Raw genomic sequence first — 24,993 nt, forward strand, 5'->3', positions numbered from 1 at the left:
TTCTGCTGGGTGAGGCGCGCGGGTTTGAATTGTATCTGGTGTTAGTGGTGTGTGGCTTATGTGGGTTTGCGTGTGTGTGATGAGTGCTGGTGCAGAGAGAGACAGACTCTGAAAGAAAGAAAGAAAGAAAAAGAAAGAGAGAGGATTTGTTTGTGTGTGTGTGTGTGTGTGTGTGTGTGTGTGTGTGTGTTACTTGTATATTTCTTTTATTGTGGCGAAGAGAGTTTTGTTGCACAGTGATGTGTATTTATTACTTTCTTTCCTTGGGGTATTGATTTTTAGATGTGGTAGTTTTCTTCTATAGTTAATTTCTGGTGCAGTCTGCTGCTAGGTTTTAGGATGTGAAGGTCAGTTTCAATGTTTGTTGGGTGGTGGTTATGTGCTACCAGGTGGTCTGCAAATGTTGAGAGTGTGCTATTGCTTTTCAGTGCTCTGAGGTGTTCATTGTATCTGAAGGTCCTACATGTTTGGCCCACATAGACAGATTGACAGCAGTTGCAAGTAAGTTGGTAGATGCCGGACTGGCTGTATTTGTCAGTTTTGGTGGTAATTCTTCCGAGTCTGCTCTGTATTGTGTTGTTGGTTCTGTGTGCTATGTTGAGTCCTTGTTTCTTTAGTATATTAGATGCCCTGCGTGTGACTTTGTTGTTGTAAGTCATTATGTGCCATTTGCTGCTTACTGCCTGGTGATCTGTTGTGTGATGAGTTGTGTTTGTCTGTTTGTGTGTTTCATGGTTATGTATTGTTTGTTTTTGTGTTTTGTGGTTTATTTTGTCTACTCTCCTTGCGTCATATCCATTCTCTTGTGCAATTTGTTTTATTGTGTTCAGTTCTTGTGTGTAGTCATGCTTATTCATGGGTATTTTGTTCAGCCTGTGAAGTAAGTATCTGAAGCTGGCTTCTTTGTGAGTTATGGGGTGATTGGATTGGTTATGAATAATGGTGCTGGTGAGTGTGGGTCTTCTGTAGATTGTGAATTCATGTTTGTTGTTTCCCTTGTGTATAGTGAGATCTAAGAAACTAAGTTTTTCATCTGTTTGTGTTTCTATGGTGAATTGTATTTGTGGGTGGATGGAGTTTATGTTATCATGAAGTTGTTTTATGCGAGACAGTGGTTCATCTATTAAGCAAATTATGTCATCTACGCATCTGTACCAATATATTATTTTATACTGTTTTGGTATTACTATTTTGTCAAAGATTTGTTTTTCTATCTGGTTGAGGAAAATGTCAGCTAGGAGGCCACTGATTGGGGATCCCCTGGGTAGTCCATCTTGTTGAGCGTAAAATCTGTTGTTGAATGTGAAGTAGTTGTGTTCTGTGATGGGCCTGAGTGTGGCTAACATTTCTTGTATTTTTGTTGTGGGTATGTTTCCTTGCACTTGGAGGTTTCTTTCTATTATGTTGATGGTTTCTTCTGTTGGGATGTGTGTGTTTATTGAAATTATATCAAATGAAACCGATGTTGCTGTGTTCGGTATGTTTTGGTTTTGTATTTTTTCTATTAAGGCACATGAGTTCTTTAGACTCCTGTTGTCAGTGTATTTGTATATTGTCTTAGCAAGCACGGAGACAGCAAGAAGAACTGCACCACAAAATGATTACCACAGGTTACTGTTGACATTTGGTAAACTCGGTGTCACTCCATGCAGCCCTTTCAGACCACATTTGAAAACATGGAGCGGGGAATCCTCCAGAACGTGTCTCAACGTCTGTTCCTTGGCACGACAGTCACAGGCAGAAAATGCACTATCAGCCCACTTCTTTAAGATGTGGCCACGTCTCCGTCGAGTCATTTCGATGCAGTTGAATCTTGAGCTTTCACGAAAAGGAAGATGAAACTGTGCAACCTTACTTAGTTAGAGTAAAACTGTGAGGGACGGGAAAAACCCACCGTGGTACAACAACAAAGATAGGAAACTACTGCGTAAGCAAAGAGAGCTTCACTCCAAGTTCAAACGCAGCTAAAACCTCTCAGACAAACAGAAGCTAAACGATGTCAAAGTTAGCGCAAGGAGGGTTATGCGTGAAGCGTTCAGTGAATTCGAAAGTAAAATTATATGTACCGACTTGACACAAAATCCTAGGAAGTTCTGGTCTTACGTTAAATCAGTAAGTGGCTCGAAACAGCATATCCAGACCCTCCGGGATGAGGATGGCATTGAAACAGAAGATGACACGCGTAAAGCTGAAATACTAAACACCTTTTTCCAAAGCTGTTTCACAGAGGAAGACCGCACTGCAGTTCCTTCTCTAAAACCGCACCCGCATCTCGTGGTCGTGCGGTAGCGTTCTCGCTTCCCACGCCCGGGTTCCCGGGTTCGATTCCCGGCGGGGTCAGGGATTTTCTCTGCCTCGTGATGGCTGGGTGTTGTGTGATGTCCTTAGATTAGTTAGGTTTAAGTAGTTCTAAGTTCTAGGGGACTGATGACCATAGATGTTAAATCCCATAGTGCTCAGAGCCATATGAACCATTTTAACTAAATTCTCGCACAAACGAAAAAATGGCTGACATCGAAATAAGTGTCCAAGGAATAGAAAAGCAACTGGGATCACTCAACAGAGGAGAGTTCACTGGACCTGACGGGATACCAATTCCATTCTACACAGAGTACGCGAAAGAACTTGCCCCCCTTCTAACAGCCGTGCACCGCAAGTCTCTAGAGGAACGGAAGGTTCCAAATGATTGGACAAGAGCACAGGTAGTCCCAGTCTTCAAGAAGGGTCGTCGAGCAGATGCGCAAAACTATAGACCTATATCTCTGACGTCGATCTGTTGTAGAATTTTAGAACATGTTTTTTGCTCGAGTATCATGTCGTTTTTGGAAACCCAGAATCTACTCTGTAGGAATCAACATGGATTCCGGAAACAGCGATCGTATGAGACCCAACTCGCTTTATTTGTCCATGAGACCCAGAAAATATTAGATACAGTCTCCCAGGTAGATGCTATTTTCCTTGACTTCCGGAAGGCGCGCGATACAGTTCCGCACTGTCGCTTGATAATCATAGTAAGAGCCTACGGAATATCAGACCAGCTGTGTGGCTGGATTGAAGAGTTTTTAGCAAACAGAATATAGCTTGTTGTTATCAATGGAGAGACGTCTACAGACATTAAAGTAACCTCTGGCGTGCTACAGGGGAGTGTTATGGGACTATTGCTTTTCACAATATATATAAATGACATAGTAGATAGTGTCGGAAGTTCCATGCGGCTTTTCGCGGAATGATGCTGTAGTATACAGAGAAATTGCAGCATTAGAAAATTGCAGCGAAATGCAGGAAGATCTGCAACGGATAGGCACTTGGTGCAGGGAGTGGCAACTGACCATTAAAATAGAGAAATGTAATGTATTGCGATACATAGAAAGAAGGATCCTTTATTGTATGATTATATGATAGCGGAACAAACACTGGGAGCAGTTACTTCTGTAAAATATCTGGGAGTATGGCTGCGGAAGGATTTGAGGTGGAATGATCAAATAAAATTAATTGTTAGTAAGGCGGGTACCAGGTTGAGATTCATTGGGAGAGATAATATAGTCCATTAACAAAGGAGGTGGCTTACAAAACACTCGTTCGACCTATACTTGAGTATTGCTCATCAGTGTGGGATCCGTACCAGATCGGGTTGACGGAGGAGATAGAGAAGATCCAAAGAAGAGCGGCGCGTTTCGTCACAGGGTTATTTGGTAACCGTGATAGCGTTACGGAGATGTTGAGCAAGCTCAAGTGGCAGACTCTGCAAGAGAGGCGCTCTGCATCGCGGTGTAGCTTGCTCGCCGGGTTTCCAGAGGGTGCGTTTCTGGATGAGGTATCGAATATATTGCTTCCCCCTACTTATACCTACCGAGGAGATCACGAATGTAAACTTAGAGAGATTCGAGCGCGCACGGTGGCTTTCAGACAGTCGTTCTTCCCGCGAACCATACGCGACTGGAACAGAAAAGGGAGGTAATGACAGTGGCATGTAAAGTGCCCTCCGCCACGCACCGTTGGGTGGCTTGCGGAGTATAAATGATAAATGTAGATGTAGATGTAGATGTAGATGTAGAGGTAGTGGATTATGGAGCACACTATTGATGAAATTGACCAGGAATGTCAATTATCGATTTATTTTTTATTTGTTAGTACAACACATGGACAAGAAGTTACTGATATATCAATGTTGAAATCGCATCCCAAGTGCCTGAAAATTAATTAAAAGTGTGACACGGCCTCCCTGCCACGCCAAGCTCAGGGGGATAACAACCCCGACATTCACAAGGAGAGGCTTCCAAATTGTATCCTGCATCTTGTCAAACCAACTTACCGGTTTCTGGCCGATCGTGCACTTCTCAAAAAGTGTGTTCATGGCAAAACCCAAAACCAAAATTAGTCTCTAAATTCACTCATGTGGAAACGATGCCCTAAAAACACATTTGCATCTACTACAGTTGTCAGAATTGCAACTTACGATGCAGTTATTGTATTTAATGATGGGAACGTCGGGAGGATGAAGGTATTACAAAGAATGGGCTTCAGGATAGGAAATTTTACTCAAGACATCCCGAGAAAAAAGATTTACAGCGCATCTCTGCAGCTGAAACGTCAGTTGAAGACCTGGTAATGGAAATAAGACAGACAACAAGAAACCAGAAGAGAAGCCTTGAAGGGAAAGACGATCCAGAGTACAAATGTGGTGCCTTCTGAAGAAGTGACATAAGGAATAATGTTAGGTTGAACTCCAAATTGCGTTTCCTGAAAAGTTTTTTTTTTAAGTTTATGTACCCTTTCCTCAGAATGCTAGAATTAAGAAATTCTGTATACATATTTCTCTAAATCTAATAACCGTTGTCTCAAGAGCAAATTTTGAAGTTCTGATTGCAAACTGAGATATGGGGCAAAGTGCTTGGAATTTTGCATGAATTTAAAATTGCACTTGTGGAATTACAATTAAAAAATTATGAAAATTCTTCTATTTGACCATTCCAAAAACCTCATGAGAGAAGCTTGCAGTATATAAAGAGATGAAACTGAAATTTTTGTAGTAATCTCGTGAATACTTTCTGAGAAAAAGGAACATACATTATTTTTTGAAAATAAAACTTCAAATTTCATTAAAAAAAGTTGAATATATATAATCTAATATTTTATACGTAAATTTGTTACTTTCATGTAAAGCGTGGTAAAAAATTTCATTACCATATCTCCAAAACTGTGGATTTGGTGCATTTTTGAACTAGTGAGTGTTTTTCAACAACGTCACCCCTTAAGATGAATTCTCATTGCACTCTGTCTTAATAACTGGCACCTTGGCAGCTTTGATTGTGAGATTAGCAGGAACAGAACAGACAACCACTGAATAGGAGCTGATATGGCAAGCCATCAGTGGTCATAATGGACCCTTCTGTCTTATTTGTATGTGCGCTGTTCTTTCATGCTGGGCGACAATACTCAGCAGCTGAGTAACCACGTGAAATTGCTGCCTTGCGTAGTTTATCTGCAGTTGCTCCCCAGTTGTTTCCAACAATGTGGTGCCGTAGATTTACTGTCGCGCCAAACGTCTCTGACAGGTTTGCACAGTACTACATTAGAGACTGTGAAAGGTAGAGGGAGACACCCAGATATGTAGGGAAGCATCTGTGGGGAACATTGATCCCATCTATTAGGCGTACAACTCTGCTTCCGCCGTTTTGCAATAGACAGCAGTAGCGGCAAGTGGGGTTCAGATGGTTGATCATAAGTGTAATGCAAGAAGCTTTGGCATCTGTAAGCATGATGCCATAAAAGTATTAGTCGATTTGTGATTGCATCATAAGGTTATTATCTATAAAGAACGTCAATTTACGTACCCATTTCTCGCCATTTTAATTTTCTTCTTTAAAATGAAGAAATCTGTTTCTGTGGTTCTTTAACTGCTGGCTAAGACCACAGGTGAGGGAGCTATTAGTGGAAGAACGTGCAGAAAATATTTTCAACGCCTTAAGAACAGTGATTTTGATGTCGAGGACCGGCATGGCGGTGGAAGACAGAACGTTTCCCTAGCTACTGAAACAGACGAAGACAGTTACAGGACATCATTATTGAAAGCACTTGTGATGCGTTAGAGCTCAGCACTGAAACACAAACGGCACAATACAGAGATAGACACGTAAAAGTAATTTTGCAGCAGGTCAGTGATCGATCCCACGCCACAAAACTCGTCAAAATAAACATGGAAACGTTGAAATGAAAATACCTATTCCTCCCGCCGTATTCTCCAAACGTTGCTCTCTCTGACTACCAACTTCTTAGATCAGTGGCATACAGTCTGGCTGACCAGCACATCCGATCATCTGAAAAAGTGCAAAATTGAATAGATTCAAGGATCCCCAGAAAAGACACCCAGTTCTTCCGCCACGGGATTCGTATGCTATCCGAAATATGGGAGAATGTAGTGTCCAGTGATGGGCAATACTATGAATCATAATTTATTTGTAAAATTTTCACAATAAAGCCCCGAACTTCGAGAAAAAACGGCGGAAGCAAAGTTGTACACCTAAAAAAAAGACATGTAAACTGCCTGTGTACCTCTTTATCATGGAGATGGAACGCTGCGAGCTCTATTATACGTTTGTTTTGGTTGGAGTCTCTACTTGTACATGTACTCAATCAATCTGGTGTCACAAGTTCAGGTGGGGAATGTGTCCGTCATATTTTGGGCTGCTATGATGTTCAAAAATCTGACACCTCTCATCGATGTTGGTGACAAGTGCTGTGTTGTATCGGAAAAAGATCCATCAACTTTCTGGCAAGTCCTACAGACAACTGGTCGTGGGTGGTTTCGCCTTGCAACACAATATTGCACGGAAACATCATGGCCTCTTCGTAAACATCATTCTGCAAGTGACAGGAATCAAACGAGTGGAACAGCTAGTGGTGCCTGTTCACTGACTATTGGGACTAGTTGTAATTTGGGATGCGTTGTTACAGGAATCAGTCTCATTCACTTGATAACTGCAGGAACGCCGCTACTGACGAGAGAGACATGATGGAGCAGAAACACACCGACCACCCCGTGGACAAAATGCCGAGCAGAATCCAAGCATGCTACAATGCACAGGATGGCTCTACGTTATAAAGAATGTTATGCAGCAGCAGACGTCCGTTTAACTGGTGTTAGAAACAAACTGCATTTATTTTGGTTCCTGTGAAATATATCAGCCAGTCGGTGAAGTGACACATCTCTTGTATCCTTGTTCTCTACTTAATTTATAGTACTGCACCTTATGTTGCTGCTGATTAATGAATATCTCATGCTGAAAATATGATGATATTGGTGAATGCAAGGATCAAGCCACTGCTTAATATCTCTCTGTCTGTGTAAGTAAGCCGACTGCTGTGACCGAGCGGTTCTAGGCGCTTCAGTCTGGAACCGCGCGACAGCTACGGTCGCAGGTTCGAGTCCTGCCTCGGGAGTGGATGTGTGTGATGTCCTTAGATTAGTTAGGTTTAAGTAGTTCTAAGTCTAGGGAACTGATGACCTCCGATGTTAAGTCCCATTGTGCTTACAGCCATTTGAACCATTGTGTAAGTAATTACATGTCCTGTAATCGTTGTGTTGTACACTGAAGCGCCAAAGAAACTGGTATAGGCATCCGTATATGTAAACAGTCAGAATACTGCAGTGCGGTCGGCAACGCCTATATAATACAACAAGTGTCTGGCACAGTTGTTAGACCGGCTACTGCTGCTCCAATGACAAGTTATCAAGATTTAAATGAGTTTGAATTTGATATTATAGTTGGCACACAAGCTATGGCACACAGTATCTCCGAAGTAGCGCTGTAGTGGGGATTTTCTTGCACGACCATTTCACGAGTGTACCGTGAATCACAGGAATCCGGTAAAACATCAAATCTTCGACATCGCTGCGACTGGGAAAAAATCCTACAAGAACGGGACCAACGAAGACTGAAGAGAATCGTTCAACGTGACAGAAGTGCAACCCTTCCTCAAAATGCTACAGATTTCAGTGCTGGGTCTCGAACAAGTGTCAGCGTGCGAACCGTTCAACGAAACATCATCGATATGGGCTTTCGGAGCTGAATGCTCATTCGTGTATGCTTGATGACTACACGACACAACGCCTTACGCCTTGCCTGCGCCGGTCAACACCGACATTGGACTGTTGATAATTGGAAACATGTTGCTTGGTCGGACGAGTCTGAATGGTTCAAACGGTTCAAATGGCTCTGAGCACTATGGGACGTAACATATATGGTCATCAGTCCCCTAGAACTTAGAACTACTTAAACCTAACTAACCTAAGGACATCACACACATCCATGCCCGAGGCAGGATTCGAACCTGCGACCGTAGCTGTCGCGCGGTTCCGGACTGAGCGACTAGAACCGCTAGACCACCGCGGCCGGCAGACGAGTCTCGTCTCACACTGTATCGAGCGGATGGACGTGTACGGATATGAAGACAACCTCATGGATCCATGGACCATGCAGGTCAGCAGTCGACTGTTCAAGCTGATGGTCTGTAATGGTGTGGGGCGTGTGCAATTGGACTGATATGGGACCCCTGATACGTCTAGATACGACTCTGACAGGTGACACGTACGTAAGTAACCCGTATGATCACCTGCATGAATTCATATCCATTGTGCATTCCGATTGACTTGGGCAATTCCAGCAGGACAAACCGATATCCCACAAGTCCAGAATTGCTAGAGTGGCTCCAGGAACACTCTTCTGAGATTAAGCACTTCCGCTGGCCACCAAACTCCACAGACATGAAAAATATTGAGCATATCTGGGATGCCTTGCAACGTGCTGTTCGAAAGAGATATCCACTCTACGTATTTATGGAGAGCTCTGAAGGATTCATGGTGTCTATTCCCTCCAGCGCTACATCAGACATTAGTTGAGTGCATGCCACATCGTATTGGAACACTTCTGCGTGTTCGCGGGGGCACTACACGATATTAGGGAGGTGTACCAGTTTCTTTGGCTCCTCAGTGTTTGAATCTAACAGAGTGGTAGGGGGCCACACAGCAGGAAGGGGGTGGGGCTGCCCTGGCCACGAGCCCGTAGCTGAGCTCCCTTGTGAGAATGGCCAAGTTCTGTAGACTGAGCCTCATGTAACAGTGAACGGTGACCTGGGTACGGACTGTGCACATTAGGAGTTTCTTTCTTTCTTTCTTTTGCTTGTGCCTCTTCTCCCGCAGATACGCAGGGTCGGCATGGTTAATCGGATGTGGCAATGTTAGTATAAGGGATTCATTGGAAGCTGGCTACTGTCTCCTTCCTTCACGACGAGCAAACGACGGAAGTCATTACTCAATGTGCCGCCACCTTTCACCATCTGGGACAGAATTTAGTGAACCTCAACTGTCTGCGACTAGTGTAATCCATGGAATAGTGCAAAAGTGTTCAGATGTCTGCGAGCCGTATAACTGAGGCAGGACGTAGGGACCAGCCCAGTATTCACCTAGGGGGATGTGGAAAACCGCCTAAAAACCACATACAGACTTGCCAGCACACCAGCCGTCGGCGTTAATCCTCCGGGCGGATTCGGTCCGGGGCTGGCGCGCCTACCCGAGCCCAGGAAGCAGCGCGTTAGCGCTCTCGGCTAACCTGGCGGGTCTATGCATGTGAGGAGTTTATGTTCCCTTAATGCCCACTGAGGCATTAGCTAGGCATATGCAGTCAAGATCCCGCAACCTACATGCTATGCCGTCCAGGGCTTTGGCTAAAAAAAACTGTATAATGAAGAGTGCAGTGCGTCCAGCCGGTGCAGAAGAAATACTTTTACAAGTTGGCCTCACCAGTCAAAGCACAGCTTCATGGAGTGTTGGTTTCTCTGGTATTGCTTTTTCTGCACAACTGGGAGGTGCCAGGATGGCCGAGAGATACTCATCTGTGGTTTTTCGTTGGAAGCTGGCTGCTGCCTCCTTCCTTCACGACGATCAAATGACGGAAGTCATTACTCAATTTTAAGTGGAATTCATCTGTAAAGAGCAGATTTCTCAATTCCTTTACGAGACAAAGAACTGCAAAGACACTTGAGACATATATGGATCTAAATAAGTGATTTTTCTTATTTTTGGATGTTGTGTATGTTGGAAGCAGGAGGTACATTTGGCCGAATTTTATGGCTGTCTTCAAGGGCATTCATACTGGCTGGTCACTCTTTCTCTTCCCATACAGCCGCACTGGTCAGCCTAGCGGTCTGAGGCGTCTTCTCACGGAACGCGCGGCTTCCCCCATCGGAGGTTCGAATCCTCCCTCGGGCATGGATGGGTGTGTCGTCCTTAGAGTAAGTTACTTTAAGTTAGATTAAGTAGTGTGTAAGCTTAGGGACCGATGATCTGAGCCATTTGGTCCAATAAGACCTTACCACAAGTTTCCAATTTCTTTCCATACATTCTATATCTCCAACTCCGCTAAACACTGGGGTGCTGAAGAATCAGTAGAACTGGAGAATAATACAAATCCAGCAGAAACATAGATGTAGGCTTTTTTCCTTGTTTTCCAGTAGTGTATTTGAAAACATGAAATGTTACCTTTTCCACACAGCTTATAACGATGGCGTATAGTCGAAAACAGAATTACAACAACCTGTACTGTCTGTTGTCAGCTACAGCAGTGGATTCGTGGGCTCTAAATCTCGGAATTGTTGCTCTTTCTCACAGCGCATGTTGTAGTATAAGTGGTTTGTTCAAATGACTCCGTAAAAACATGCCCAATCATTCTTTTTTTTTGTTTCTTAACATGCACCAGTGCCTGTGATCAGTGATCAAAACGCGTCTGACCCGGGTTCGAAACCCGACACCACTTAAATTTTGATTAATAATCATCATTAGTGGCCGAAGACTTCCGGCATGAGGAGTCACTCTCATTCTACCAACGGCCTTGTCAAAGAGAGCGGAGGAGCGGTCAGAGGTTCAGGGCACTCTCTTGTCCTAGGAGTGGGAAACTGGCCCTAAAGCTGGAAGAATCAGCAGTGACGAACGTCATGAGGATGCAGAAGTCAATGTGCACCACTGCATTAGAAACGAATAATGTGTATCCACAGGACATAAAGCCTGTAACTGAAAAAGCGTCATGATGATGTCTCCATTCGCAAAAGATTCCAGAATTATCCCCAATTCGGATCTCTGGGAGTGAACTACCAAGGAGGAGGTAGTCATGAGGAAATGCATGAAAAACCAACGAAAGGATAACGTTCTACGAGTCAGGATGTAGAATGTAAGAAGCTTGAAAGTGGTAGGAAAGCTAGAAAATTTGGAAAGGGAAATGCAAAGGCTCAATCTAGATACAGTAGGGGTCAGTGAAGTGAAATGGAAAGAAGACAGAGATTTACGGTCAGATGAGTACAGCAGCAGAAAATGGTATAACGGGAGTATGATTAGTGATCAATAGGAAGGTAGGGCAGAGAGTGTGTTAGTGTGAACAGCTCAGTGAAATCAGTGATAGGATTCTTCTTGTCAGAATCGACAGTAAAGCTACGCCACAACGATAGTTCAGGTACACATGCCAACGGCGAAAGCTGAAGGCGAAGAGACAGAGAAAGTATATAAAGATATTGAAAGGGTAATACAGTACGTAAAGGGAGATAAAAATCTAATACTCATGAGGGAATTGAATGCAGTTGTTGGGGAAGGGGTGGAAGAAAAGGTTTCAGGAGAATATGGGCTAGGGACAAGGAATGAGAAAGACTAATTGAGTTCTGTAATAAATTTCAGCTAGTAATAGCAAATACCCTGTTCAAGAATCACAAGAGGAGCAGATATATTTGGAAAAGGCTGGGTGATACGGGATGATTTCAGCTAGTAATAGCAAATACTCTGTTCAAGAATCATAAGAGGAGCAGATATATTTGGAAAAGGCTGGGTGATACGGGATGATTTCAGACATCGTGGTCAGACAGAGATTCCCAAATCACATACTGCATCCTAAGGCGTACCCAGGAGCAAATACAGACCACAATGCAGTAGTGATGAAGTGTAGGATAAAATTTAAGAGATTAGTCAGGAAGAATCAATACCCAAAGAAGGTAGAAACGAAACTACTAAGGAATGACGAGATTCGCTTGAAGTTCTCTAAGGCTGTGGATACAACAATAAAGAATTGGCCAGTAGGCAGTACAGTTGAAGAGGAATAGAAAACTCTAAAAAGGGCAATTACAGAAGTTGTAAACAAAAACAGAGGTGCAAAGAAGGTAACTGTGAAGAAGCCACGGTTAACGGAAGAAATACTTCAGTTGATAGATGAAAGAAGAAAGTACAAAACTGTTCATGGTAATTCAGGAATACAGAAATACAAGTCGCCGAGGAATTAAATAAATAGGAACTGCATGGAGGCTAAAACGAAATGGCTGCATGAAAATTGTGATGAAAACTAAACAGAAATGACTATCGAGGGACTGAGTCAGCATATATGACAGTCAAAACAACCTACGGTGAAAGCGAGGCTGCTAACATTAACAATGCTAATGGAATTCCGCTGTTAAAATGCAGAAGAGAGAGGGTTCTTAGGTGGAAAGAGTACACCGAAGGCCTCTATGAGAGGGAAGATTTGTCTGATGTGGCAGAAGAAAAAATAGGAGCCGATATAGAAGGGATCCAGTATTAGAATCATAATTTAAGGGAGCTTTGGAGGACTTAAGATCAAATGAGGCAAAAGAGATAGAATTTCTAAAATCCTTGGGGGAAGTGGCAACAAAACTACTATTCACGTTGGTTGGTAGAATATATTAGTCTGGCGACATACCATCTCACTCTCGAAAAATATCATCCACACAATTCAGTAGAATGCAAGAGCTGACAAGTCCGAGAATTATAGCACAATCAGCTTAACAGCTCATGCTTCCATGTTGGTGACAAGAATAATATACAGAGGAATGGAAGAAAAACTGTGTGTTAGATGTTAATCAGTGTGGCTTTAGGAAACGTGAAGGCACCCACACAGACAAATCTGATGTTGCAGTTGATAATGGAAACAAGACTAAAGAAAAATCAAGAAACGTTTATAGGATTTGTCGACATGTAAAAAAATGTTCGACAATGTAAAATGGTGCAAGATTGTCCCATAAATCTTTGGGCGTGCAGCGGCATAAATTCAGCTTCTTCTTCTAATTTTCGGCTGGATACCATCCAGCCATCTTCAGACTGAGCCGAGGTGACTAACGCTCTAGCACTTTCTAGAGCGTAAGGTCACATCGGATCACTCTGAAGATGGCTCGACGGTATTCAGCCGAAATATTAAAAGAAGAAGCTGAATTTATGCCGCTGCACTCCCGAAACTTCATGCAACAGTCTTTACGCCGGGAAAACATGAAGAGGTACATCGTGCAAGATGTTCAAAATTCTCAGAAAAATAGGGTAACCTATAGGGAGAGACAGGTAATATACGGTATGTACAAGAGCCAAGAGGGAATAGAAGAGTGGACGAGCAAGAACGAAGTGCTCGGATTAAAAAGTTCGTAAGACAGGTATGTAGTATTTCGCCCATACTGTTCAATCTGTGCATTGGAGAAGCAATGGTGGAAATAAAAGAAAGGTTCAGGAGTGGAATTAAAATTAAAAGTGACATGATATCAGTGGTACGATTCGCTGGTGACATTGCTGTCCTAAAAAAAAGTGAAGTAGAATTCCACGATCTGCTGAAAGGAACGAACAGTCTCATGAGTATGGATTCAGAGTAAATCGAAAAAAGACAAAAGTAACGAGAAGTAGCAGAAATGAGAACAGCGAGAAACTTAACATCAGGATTGATGGTCACCAAGTAGATGAAATTAAGAAATTCTACTATATAGGCAACAAAAGAACCAACGACGGACGGAGCAAGGAGAACATCAAAATCAGACTAAAACTGCCAAAACGGGCGTTCCTGGCTAAGAGAAGTCTACTAGTATAGGCCTTAAATTCAGGAATAAATTTCTGAGAATGTACGTTTGGAGCACAGCATTGTATGGTAGCGAAACATGGACTGTGGGAAAACCGGAACAGAAGATACTCTAAGCCTTTGAGATGTGGTGCTACTAATGAATGTTGAAAATTACGTCGACTGACAAGGAAGGAAATGAGGTGGATCTGGGCAGAATCAAAGAGGAAAAGAGTGGGTGGAAATTGCCGAGGAGAAGCGACAGGATGACAGAACATCTGTTAAGACTTCCGTGAGTAACCGTACTTTGCGGGCAGGCGTGTCAATTAGCATCATATTAATTAAAATCGGGGATAAATAGCCTTTATTTTGGAAGAATTAAAAAGGAGAAAGTAATACGAAACTTTAATAACTGCACAGTATTACTAAGAAGCTATATAGCGAAAAGTAATAAAAAGCAAAGTAGCAAAGACCAAGCGGGACAGAAAGCTATAGGGGCGCGTTTGTTTTTTAATACGTATAAAAGAACATGAAACACATTGTTGAGCAGTCTACCTTCAATTATCGCGATCGGGCTAGACAATGAAAAAGTGGTACGCGACTGTGAAATTTGTTAAGGAGATTATTTAAAGTCTCTTCAAGCACGTTTAAAATACATTACGTGTGACGAAGTGATCAGAGACATTTATTGTCGGGTGACGTGAAAAGGATTCCAACAATTTTTTTTTTTTTTTTGTCACTCTACTGACTGGTTTGAGTAGCACTTGCAACCTACGTCCTCAATTATTTGCTTGACGTATTCCAATCTCTGTCTTCCTCTACAGTTTTTGCCCTCTACAGCTCCCTCAAGTACCATGGAAGTCATTCCCTCATGTCTTAGCAGATGTCCTATCATCCTGTCCCTTCTCCTTATCAGTGTTTTCCACATATTCCTTTCCTCTTCGATTCTGCGTAGAACCTCCTCATTCCTTACCTTACCAGTCCACATAATTTTCAACATTCGTCTATAGCACCACATCTCAAATGCTTCGATTCTCTTCTGTTCCGGTTTTCCCACAGTCCATGTTTCACTACCATACAATGCTGTACTCCAGACGTACATCCTCAGAAATTTCGTCCTCAAATTAAGGCCGGTATTTGATATTAGTAGACTTCTCTTGTCCAGAAATGCCTTTTTTGCCATAGCTAGTCTGCTTTTGATGTCTTCATTGCTCCGTCCGTCATTAGTTATTTTACTGCCTAGGTAGCAGAATTCCTTAACTTCATTGGCTTCGTGACCATCAATCCTGATGTTAAGTTTCTCGCTGTTCTCATTTCTACTACTTCTCATTACCTTCGTCTTTCTCCGATTTACTCTCAAACCATACTGTGTACTCACTAGACTGTTCATTCCGTTCAGCAGATCATTTAATTCTTCTTCACTTTCACCCAGGATAGCAATGTCATCAGCGAATCGTATCATTGATATCCTATCACCTTGTATTTTAATTCCACTCCTGAACCTTTCTTTTATTTCCATCATTGCTTCCTCGATGTACAGATTGAAGAGTAGGGGCTAAAGGCTACAGCCTTGTCTTACACCCTTCTCAATACGAGCACTCGTTCTTCATCGTCCACTCTTATTATTCCCTCTTGGTTGTTGTACATATTGTATATGACCCGCCTCTCCCTATAGCTTACCCCAACTTTTTTCAGTATTTCGAACAGCTTGCACCATTTTATATTGTCGAAAGCTTTTTCCAGGTCGACAAATCCTATGAACGTGTCTTGATTTTTCTTTAGCCTTGCTTCCATTATTAGCCGTAACGTCAGAATTGCCTCTCTTGTGCCTTTACTTTTCCTAAAGCCAAACTGATCGTCACCTAGCGCATTCTCAATTTTCTTTTCCATTCTTCTGTATATTATTCTTGTAAGCAGCTCGATGCATGAGCTGTTAAGCTGACTGTGCGATAATTCTCGCACTTGTCAGCTCTTGCCGTCTTCGGAATTGTGTTGATGGTGCTTTTCCGAAAGTCAGATGATATGTCGCCAGACTCATATATTCTAAACACCAACGTGAATATTCGCTTTGTTGCCACTTCCCCTAATGATTTTAGAAATTCTGATGGAATGTTATCTATCCCTTCTGCCTTATTTGACCGTAAGTCCTCCAAAGCTCTTTTAAATTCGGATTCTAATACTGGATCCCCTATCTCTTCTAAATCGACTCCTGTTTCTTCTTCTATCACATCAGACAAATCTTCACCCTCATAGAGGCTTTCAATGTATTCTTTCCACCTATCTGCTCTCTCCTCTGCATTTAACAGTGGAATTCCCGTTGCACTCTTTATGTTACCACCGTTGCTTTTAATGTCACCAAAGGTTTTTTTGACTTTCCTGTATGCTGAGTCTGTCCTTCCATCAATCATATCTTTTTCCTGCAGCCATTTCGTCTTAGCTTCCCTGCACTTCCTATTTGTTTCATTCCTCAGCGACTTGTATTTCTGTATTCCTGATTTTCCCGGAACATGTTTGTACTTCCTCCTTTCATCAATCAACTGAAGTATTTCTTCTGTTACCCATGGTTCCTTCGCAGCTACCTTCTTTGTACCTATCTTTTACTTCCCAACTTTTGTGATGGCCCTTTTTAGAGATATCCATTCCTCTTCAACTGTACTGCCTACTGCGCTATTCCTTATTGCTCTATCTATAGAGTTAGAGAACTTCAAACGTATCTCGTCATTCCTTAGAACTTCCGTATCCCACTTCTTTGCGTATTGATTCTTCCTGACTAATGTCTTGAACTTCAGCCTACTCCGACAACATAGCTGGGAAAAATACTCTTGGGAATCTATTATGTTTGTGGAACCCATGAAAGTTGTACGCAACGGAGAACTATAGTTTACGTAATTCTGCATTTTATAAAATTGTGAAACGCGTTTGCGCGGAACATTAAGAGAATCTTATCCGTGGACGGTTGCGGTGGTAACTGACACAAACAACGCGCCAGCACAAAAATAGTTCGCTTATTAACTACCAGATATTAATTAATGGGAACCTAAAATACTAAAAACAGTGCATATACCGTTAAATTGAACCCTGCGTGTGAAAGACAATCAGATCGAACATTTCGAGAGCGAAGAATAGACATTTAAGTGCCGAACTGAGAGCCTGGGTCGTGTCGATATTTGGACATTATATGGCACATGTTATTCAAAACACGATATCGACCATTCTAATACTGAAAAGAAGGATAGGACCATCAACTCCAATCCCGATTCATATTTCATATTTAGTTATTGAAAAGAAAAGTGTTAATAAACAAACTACATTTCAATTTTATCCACGATTTTGGCTTCATTACGTAGTCTTGACTACATGATAAACAATATCTGTGGAAGATGTATATAACGTATCGTCATAATATTTAGCCAACCAATTTTGTGGGACACCAAAAATGTAAATGGATGAAATAGTTCTTACAACGGATGTATAATGCGTGAGTGCGACGAACTATATTGAGAAACTGAACATCCATTACGTACTTGCATGTTTATCTGCCAAAATGGTCCTTGTCGGTATATTAGCATAGAGTTCGAATAGAATCGCTGGAACACTGCAAACCATTCAAATTAATCGAACATCTAAATACGCATAATGCTGGTATCACCAGGACGTGTTCTTTCTCTCCCCCCCTCCCCCCCCCCCCCCCCCCGTGGCAGTAATTGAATTAAGAGTCAGCGGGGAATAATATTTAAATCAATTGACGACCATTGAACTAGCGTCACGAATTTTCAAACGTCCACTGCCGTGTATGAAGGCCAATGGCACCACGAGTGCTAACGTCGATCGAGGGGTGTCGTCGTGATCGTATTGAATGACATTGAGCGGTAACACATAGTACTAGGAGGGAGCTGTAGAACGCAAAAACTGTAGATGAAGACAGATTGGAATACATCCAGCAGATAATTGAGGACGTAGGCTAGAAGTGCTACTCTGGGTTGAAGAGGTTGAGAGAAGAGATGAATTCTCGGTGGGTCGCATCAAACCAGTCAGTAGACAGATGACTAAAAAAAAGTACCACTCGGAACGCTGACTTCGAAGTCATGACGAGAGAGATTAGGGTTTCTCACCCCGTCGAAAAAGATTTTGTCGGAGATGAAAGACGAGCTTCGAATGGAAAAGCCTGGGGACGGAAGTGGACTGTGTCTTCTCACAGGAACGGTCCTGTCTTTCACCATATATACGCAAATCATGGGAAATCCGAAATTGGCTGCCCAGACAGGCATTCCACCCGCCGCCTTTATCGAGTCCGTGCCCACTGCCAGCATGATCCGCTGCTGCCAGCTGCAGGCTGTGGTGTGCTTAGTGTAAGACCTTCGGTACACACACCATCAGATTATTTGACTTGTCGCTCTAGCGAAGTAGGTGAGTGTCAGCAATATGTCTCGTGGTCTTATTGTGGCGTGTTTATCTCCTGCCGTTAAGTCAGACGATAGAAATGCCACTTGCACACTTAGAGTAGCAGATTGACGGTGACCAACTTTAAACAGAACTTGATTAATATTCACACACATTTATTAAAATAATAACAAGCATAAAAATTACTTAACTTGGTTCTGGACACTATTTACAATTGACAATCTGAAGTTCCTTATCCTCACATGTATCTCTGATACTTGACAAAAGTGTCTATACATTTACCTTCATGGCTATGTACTGGAATATGGTAATCTTATTAGGTGCAGACTGAAACTTGACTATCGACTGGTACAGACAAATGTAGAACGCGTACAGACTGGTACAGACTAATGCAGACTGGTGATCGGAGGTATGTACACTCATTATAATACCTCACATGATCAGGTATCACTGTGCGAGTGTGATCCGCGAGGAGAAAAGGTTCTACGTTAGCAGCAGGCTCATTGGCTGCGTTACGCGGATTGGCGGCAGCAGAATTTGGTCCGTCTCTATGGCAGCGCCATCTCGTAGTGCGGAGATGGACGAGCGCTGCGCCTACGCTGTAGTGCTTAGCGGGGCGCGCTCTAGTGGGAAAGTTGTGTACGCGGTGACTACGGGGATCTATGTACACAACACAGCCTCCCCGCTCTGTGGTGGGAAGTGGGGAGGCCGTGGGACTCCGCCTGCAGGGACACACTGCAGCCAACTTCTTCTTCAGGAATACCTTGCACACATGTTTTATGTTGAGAATAATATTACGCACAGAGAATGTTCAGTTTTGTACTTAACATGTGCTTGAACTCTACACAGTGTAATCTCCTTTACCGGAATCAAATTTGTAATGATAATAAGTTTCGGGATAGCCACGTATTACTTCCGAAATTAGTAAAAAACTAGTATATTATTGAGTGTTGACTTCACAGTTGGTATTAGAGCGCATTTCAAGTAAAAAGATTCCTTATTTATTTACTTTGAGCTATAACTTTTGGAACAGTACAAATTAGGAGCAGAGCAACAATTTGTGCTGGTCCTACAACACAGGCACTCACGACTGGTATTTGCGTCCTTCGTAAATTTTGTTTTATGAAAGATAGTCCAGCGTTTCGTCCTCAAATGCTGCAGACATCTTCCGAGGCCGAAAGACTCAGGTTGTAGTTTCAGACTTTTACAAACTCAGCCAGCATAACTGTTTGTACACATCCACGCGACAGTTGGGCTATGATGTCATTAGACAACATTCTGTTTGTACACATCAACGTGACAGTTGGGCTATAATGTCATCAGACAACGGCCTAAGAGCGCAGAGTCACCAGTGTGTTATGGAGCTTCTACTGGGGAACTGTTGGCGCTGCCTTAGACCAACAACTTGTCTAATTTCAGTCCTTCTTCTCTTGGATTTAAGTTGTTTTCGTGCTTTGGGGTTTTTATGTGCTCTCCGTAACTCGTAGCACGCTGATATTTTGTCTTGATAAAACAATTGTATCGGAGAGAGAAATTTGGAACTTTCTGAACTTATCTAGTTTAAGTGCTTCTTATTTTCTATTAAAGTTATTTCCGTGTTTTGGAATTTTTACCTCCTCTCCGTAAATTGTAGAACATTAATGTTGGGTCTTGATAAAACTATTGTATCGTAGAGACGAATTTGGAGCTTCTCAGAAGCTGCAGTGCGTATAGGATGTGGTCCAGGCCAGTGGTGTTATGGGAGTCTTTCCCTTACTATAGCTTGGATTCACTCATTAAGGTTAACGTGAACCTGGACCAGCACGTTTATTTCAACATTGTCGGTGACGAAGTGTTGCACTGTGTCCTACATCTACCTGCTGAATAAGCTGTGGTCACTCGCATTGTAGAAGCAGGCAGTCGCGTTTTTTCTGAGGGGTGCATGTGTACATTCTCGTTTAACAAGCACTGGGATACCCTACAACACCTCGAAATGGCGACTAGATACCTAATGTTAGTGGTGCATATAAGTATGGTACTATTTGGAACCTCAGCTGAGACACAGCAGTCGACATGCTTGCAGACTTGTAGCTCAAAAGGATCTAATCATTAGGGGACGACTCAGGTGGATATTGTCTATCTGAAGAAACTTTCAATGCTCTCTTCCTTGTCGAACTAACAGAATTTCGAAGCAAGAGGCGGTGATATTCTGATATCATTGAGTGGTCCTTCAAGCAATAGCTAGTTTGAAGCTGACTGTCTCACTGTAACTGAATGACGTTTGGAAACAATGGGAATCATACATAGGTTTCAACAGGTATAAGCCTCTCTTCGTTGGAAGAAGTAATAACATGTGTCACATATTGTGTGAAAAGGGACGCCAAGTTATCAGCCTCAGTCAACAGCAAAATGATTCGTATAAATTCTATGGCATTTCCATAGGGCTTAATCAACAGTATGTCTAGGTAAAAGTTGTAATAAACTTCTGACGTCCCACTAGTTGGCTGTGTGATTCCTATGACCTCCATATTTTTACAGTTACTGACTACTGCCATGGACAAGATTTTAATGACGTATATTTTCACGGCGTAAAGTCAGAGCCGGCACCCCGGTCGGGAATGACACATACGAAAAGGCTGTGAGATGAGGTCAGCCAATCGCACGATGACCGACCTCCATCCAGGAGAACAACGTAACAGCAGAGGCCCCTCAATGAAGACGACATAAGCGCAGTGCCCGAGTGGTGGTTGCTAACGTCGGTAGCAGTTTCTACGGTAGCCACGTCACTAGCCGACGCATCATGGCCTCTTCATAACCAATCTCTACGTAGCTCAGTTAGAGATCAGCAGTCACTGCAGTTAGTTGACAGAGGTCGTTAGCGCGAGAAGTGTCACTTGTGTTTGTTTACTCTGAAGAAGACTATTTTGTATGTCTCCTTTTGCTTGCGACACATCTGTGTACTTGCACTTGTGGATGATCATGTATAAATGACTATAAGAACTCTCAGATCAAAGTTAAGTATTTGAATTTGTCTTGTTGCAATAAAACTCATTAATACGAGTTGTTTGATTGTTTGTCTAGCAAACCGCATATGCAAGGTTCCTAGACACGACAGACACTGAAGGGCCAAAGAAACTAGTATAGTCATGCCTATTCAAATACAGAGATATATGAACAAGCAGAATGCGATACTGCAGTCGCCAATGCCTATGTAAGAAGATAGTAACTGTTCTCGAAAGAACAGATACCATTGATGACCGTGTAGTTTCTCTAGAATAAATGATAATAAATTGAAACCCTTAGCTGCCGAAAGGCGTTGTTGACATACCTCGATGGGAACAGCTGAAAGTGTGTGCCCCGACCGGAACTCGAACCTGGGATCTCCTACATGCATGGCAGATGCTCTACCCATTTTTTTTTCTTTTTTTTCTTTACTATGTTTGTTCCATAAGAGATTGTTGACTGACGAATTAAATGTATACAAGTAAAGAAAATCCCTTCTTTTGGGGTGGTGGAAAGAAAATAGGTCGGCTACATTCTTCCGTCATTGTGCGGGAGCGATTCTTATAGGAGAGTCAGGCATGCTTCATCCTGCTGGCGTCTCATGTTTGCGTCAGCAACCTAATTGTGCTTCTGCACAAGGGCAAAGAGAAAACGAAATAGCCACCTTGTTGGCGAAAAATGAATGAGAAACTTAATAAACAATATCATAAAGAAAAAAAAAAGAATCCTGAGATTGAACATCCATCTGAGCCACCGAGGAGAATAGCGTAACTGCAGGGACTTATCCCTTGCACGCTTCCCGTGAGACCCACACTCCCAATTGTCAACAATTTACATATGTAATGTACCTAATAGATATTTGCCACTGACCTTCATCTGTGCGAATGCGCACAAGTTGCCCTAACTCTTACGGGAATCGTCACCTTAGTGTGCGCGAGTAATGAGTAGATGGGCAAATATCTTTGAGGTACATTACATATGTAAATTTCGGACAGTTTGGAATGTGGGTCTCACGGCAAACGTGCAGAGAACAAGTCAGCGGCACGGTAGCTCAGCGTGTTCGGCCAGAGGACTAGCTGCTCCCTGTAATAAAAAGAAAAACTGAGTTAATGCTTCAACGCCGAACTGAAACGGGTGTCTTGCGACGTCCGCCCCGAGCAGATGCAACTAACTGAAACGAACCAAATGAGATTTTTTTTTAAGAAAAATGGATAGAGCGTCTGACGTCTGACAATGAGATGTAAGCCGGAGATCCCGGGTTTGAGTCCCGATCGGTGCAAACATTTACAGCTGTTCTCATCGAGGTATGTCAACAACACCTGTCGGCAGCTAAGGGTTTCAATTATCATTTAAGACAACAAGTGCCTAGCGCAGTTACTAGATCGGTTACTACTGCTATAATGGCAGGGTATCAAGATTTGAGTGAGTTTAGACGTGGTGTTATAGTCGGCGCAAGAGCGATGCGACACAGCATCTCCTAGGTGGCGATGAAGTGGGGATTTTCCTGCACGGCCATTTCACGAGTGTGCCATGAGTATCAGAAATCCACTAAAACATCAAATCTCCGACATAGCTGCGGCCGAAAAGAGATTCTGCAAGATTGGGACCAACAACGATTGAAGACAATCGTTCAGCGTAACAGAAGGGCAACCTTTCCGCAAATTGGAGCAGATTTCAATGATGGGTCATCAACAAGTGTCAGTGTTCTAAACATCCAACTAAACATTATCAATATGGGCCCACTCGTGTACCCTTGATGACTGCACGACACAAAGCTTTACGCCGCGTCTTGCCCTCGAACACAGACTCTGAAGTGTTGATGACTGGAAACATGTTGCCTGGTGGACGAGTCTCGTTTCAAGTTGTACCAAGCGAATGGACGTGTACCGGTGTGGAGACAACCTCATGAAATCGTGGGCCCTGCATATCGGCAGGGGAATGTTCAAGCTGGCGGAGGAATTTTAATGGCGTGGGACGTGTGCAATTGGAGTGATATGGGAACCCTGATATGTCTAGATACAACTCTGTCTAGATACAACTCTGACAGGTGACATGTACGTAAGAATCCTGTGAGATCACCTGCATCCATTCATGTCCATTGTGCATTCCGGCGGACTTGGTCAATTCCAGGACAACAATGCGGCACCCCAAAGGTCTAGAATTGCTAGAGAGTGCCTCCAGGGACATTCTTCTGTGTTGAAACACATCCACTGGACACGAAACTCCCCTGACATGAATGTTATTGAGCATATCTGGGATGCCTTGCAACATGGTGTTGAGAAGAGATCTCCACCCGCTCATTCTCTTACGTATTTATGGAGAGCCCTGGAGGATTCGTGGTGTCAGTTGCCTCCAGCACTACTCCCAACATTAGTCGGGTCCATGCCTAGTCATGTTGCAGCACTTCTACGTGGTCGGGGGGCCCTCCACGATATTAGGCAGGTTTACAAGTTTCATTGTATCTTCAGTGTATACAGGGTGGCCCATTGATAGTGACCAGGCCAAATATCTCGCGAAATAAGCATCAAACGAAAACACTACTAAGAACGAAACTCGTCTAGCTTGAAGGAGGAAACGAGATGGCGCAATGGTTGGCCCGCTAGACGGCGCTGCCATATGTCAAACGGATTTGAACAGCGTTTTTTTTTTCTTTAAATAGGAACGCCCATTTTTATGAAATATTCAGGTAGTCCCCCCCATGAACCATGGACCTTGCCGTTGGTGGGGAGGCTTGCGTGCCTCAGCGATACAGGTAGCCGTACCGTAGGTGCAACCACAACGGAGGGGTATCTGTTGAGAGGCCAGACAAACGTGTGGTTTCTGAAGAGGGGCAGCAGCCTTTTCAGTAGTTGCAAGGGCAACAGTCTGGATGGTTGACTGATCTAGCCTTGTAACACTAACCAAAACGGCCTATCTGTGCTGGTACTGCGAACGGCTGAAAGCAAGGGGAAACTACGGCCGTAATTTTTCCCGAGGCCATGCAGCTTTACTGTATCGTTAAATGATGATGGCGTCCTCTTTGGTAAAATATTCCGGGGGGTAAAATAGTCCCGCATTCGGATCTCCGGGCGGGGACTACTCAGGAGGATGTCGTTATCGGGAGAAAGAAAACTGGCGTTCTACGGATCGGAGCGTGGAATGTCAGATCCCTTAATCGGGCAGGTAGGTTAGAAAATTTAAAAAGGGAAATGGATAGGTAAAAGTTAGATATAGTGGGAATTAGTGAAGTTCGGTGGAAGGAGGAACAAGACTTCTGGTCAGGTGACTATGGGGTTATAAACACAAAATCAAATAGGGGTGATGGAGGAGTAGGTTTAATAATGAATAGGAAAATGGGAATGCGGGTAAGCTACTACAAACAGCATAGTGAACGCATTATTGTGGCCAAGATAGATACGAAGCCCACGCCTACTACAGTAGTACAAGTTTATATGCCAACTAGAACTGTAGATGACGAAGACATTGAAGATATGTACGATGAAGTAAAAGAAATTACTCAGATTGTGAAGGGAGACGAAAGTTTAATAGTCATGGGTGACTGGAATTCGGCAGTAGGAAAAGGGAGAGAAGGAAACGCAGTAGGTTAAAATGGATTGGGGATAAGAAATGAAAGAGGGAGCCGCCTGGTAGAATTTTGCTCAGAGCATAACTTAATCATAGCTGACACTTGGTTCAAGAATCATGAAAGAAGGTTGTATACATGGAAGAAACCTGGAGATACTGACATGTTTCAGATAGATTATATAATGGT

General features: G+C 43.0%; 1 protein-coding gene across 1 annotated transcript in view; it reads right to left on the minus strand.

Annotated features, from left to right (window-relative positions):
- LOC126291820 (uncharacterized) overlaps positions 1-24,993 on the minus strand; it is a 126,643-nt gene that overhangs the window by 87,755 nt on the left and 13,895 nt on the right. The window lies entirely within an intron of this gene.

This window comes from Schistocerca gregaria, chromosome 9 (genome assembly GCF_023897955.1).
Source record: "Schistocerca gregaria isolate iqSchGreg1 chromosome 9, iqSchGreg1.2, whole genome shotgun sequence".
Lineage (NCBI taxonomy): Eukaryota > Metazoa > Arthropoda > Insecta > Orthoptera > Acrididae > Schistocerca > Schistocerca gregaria.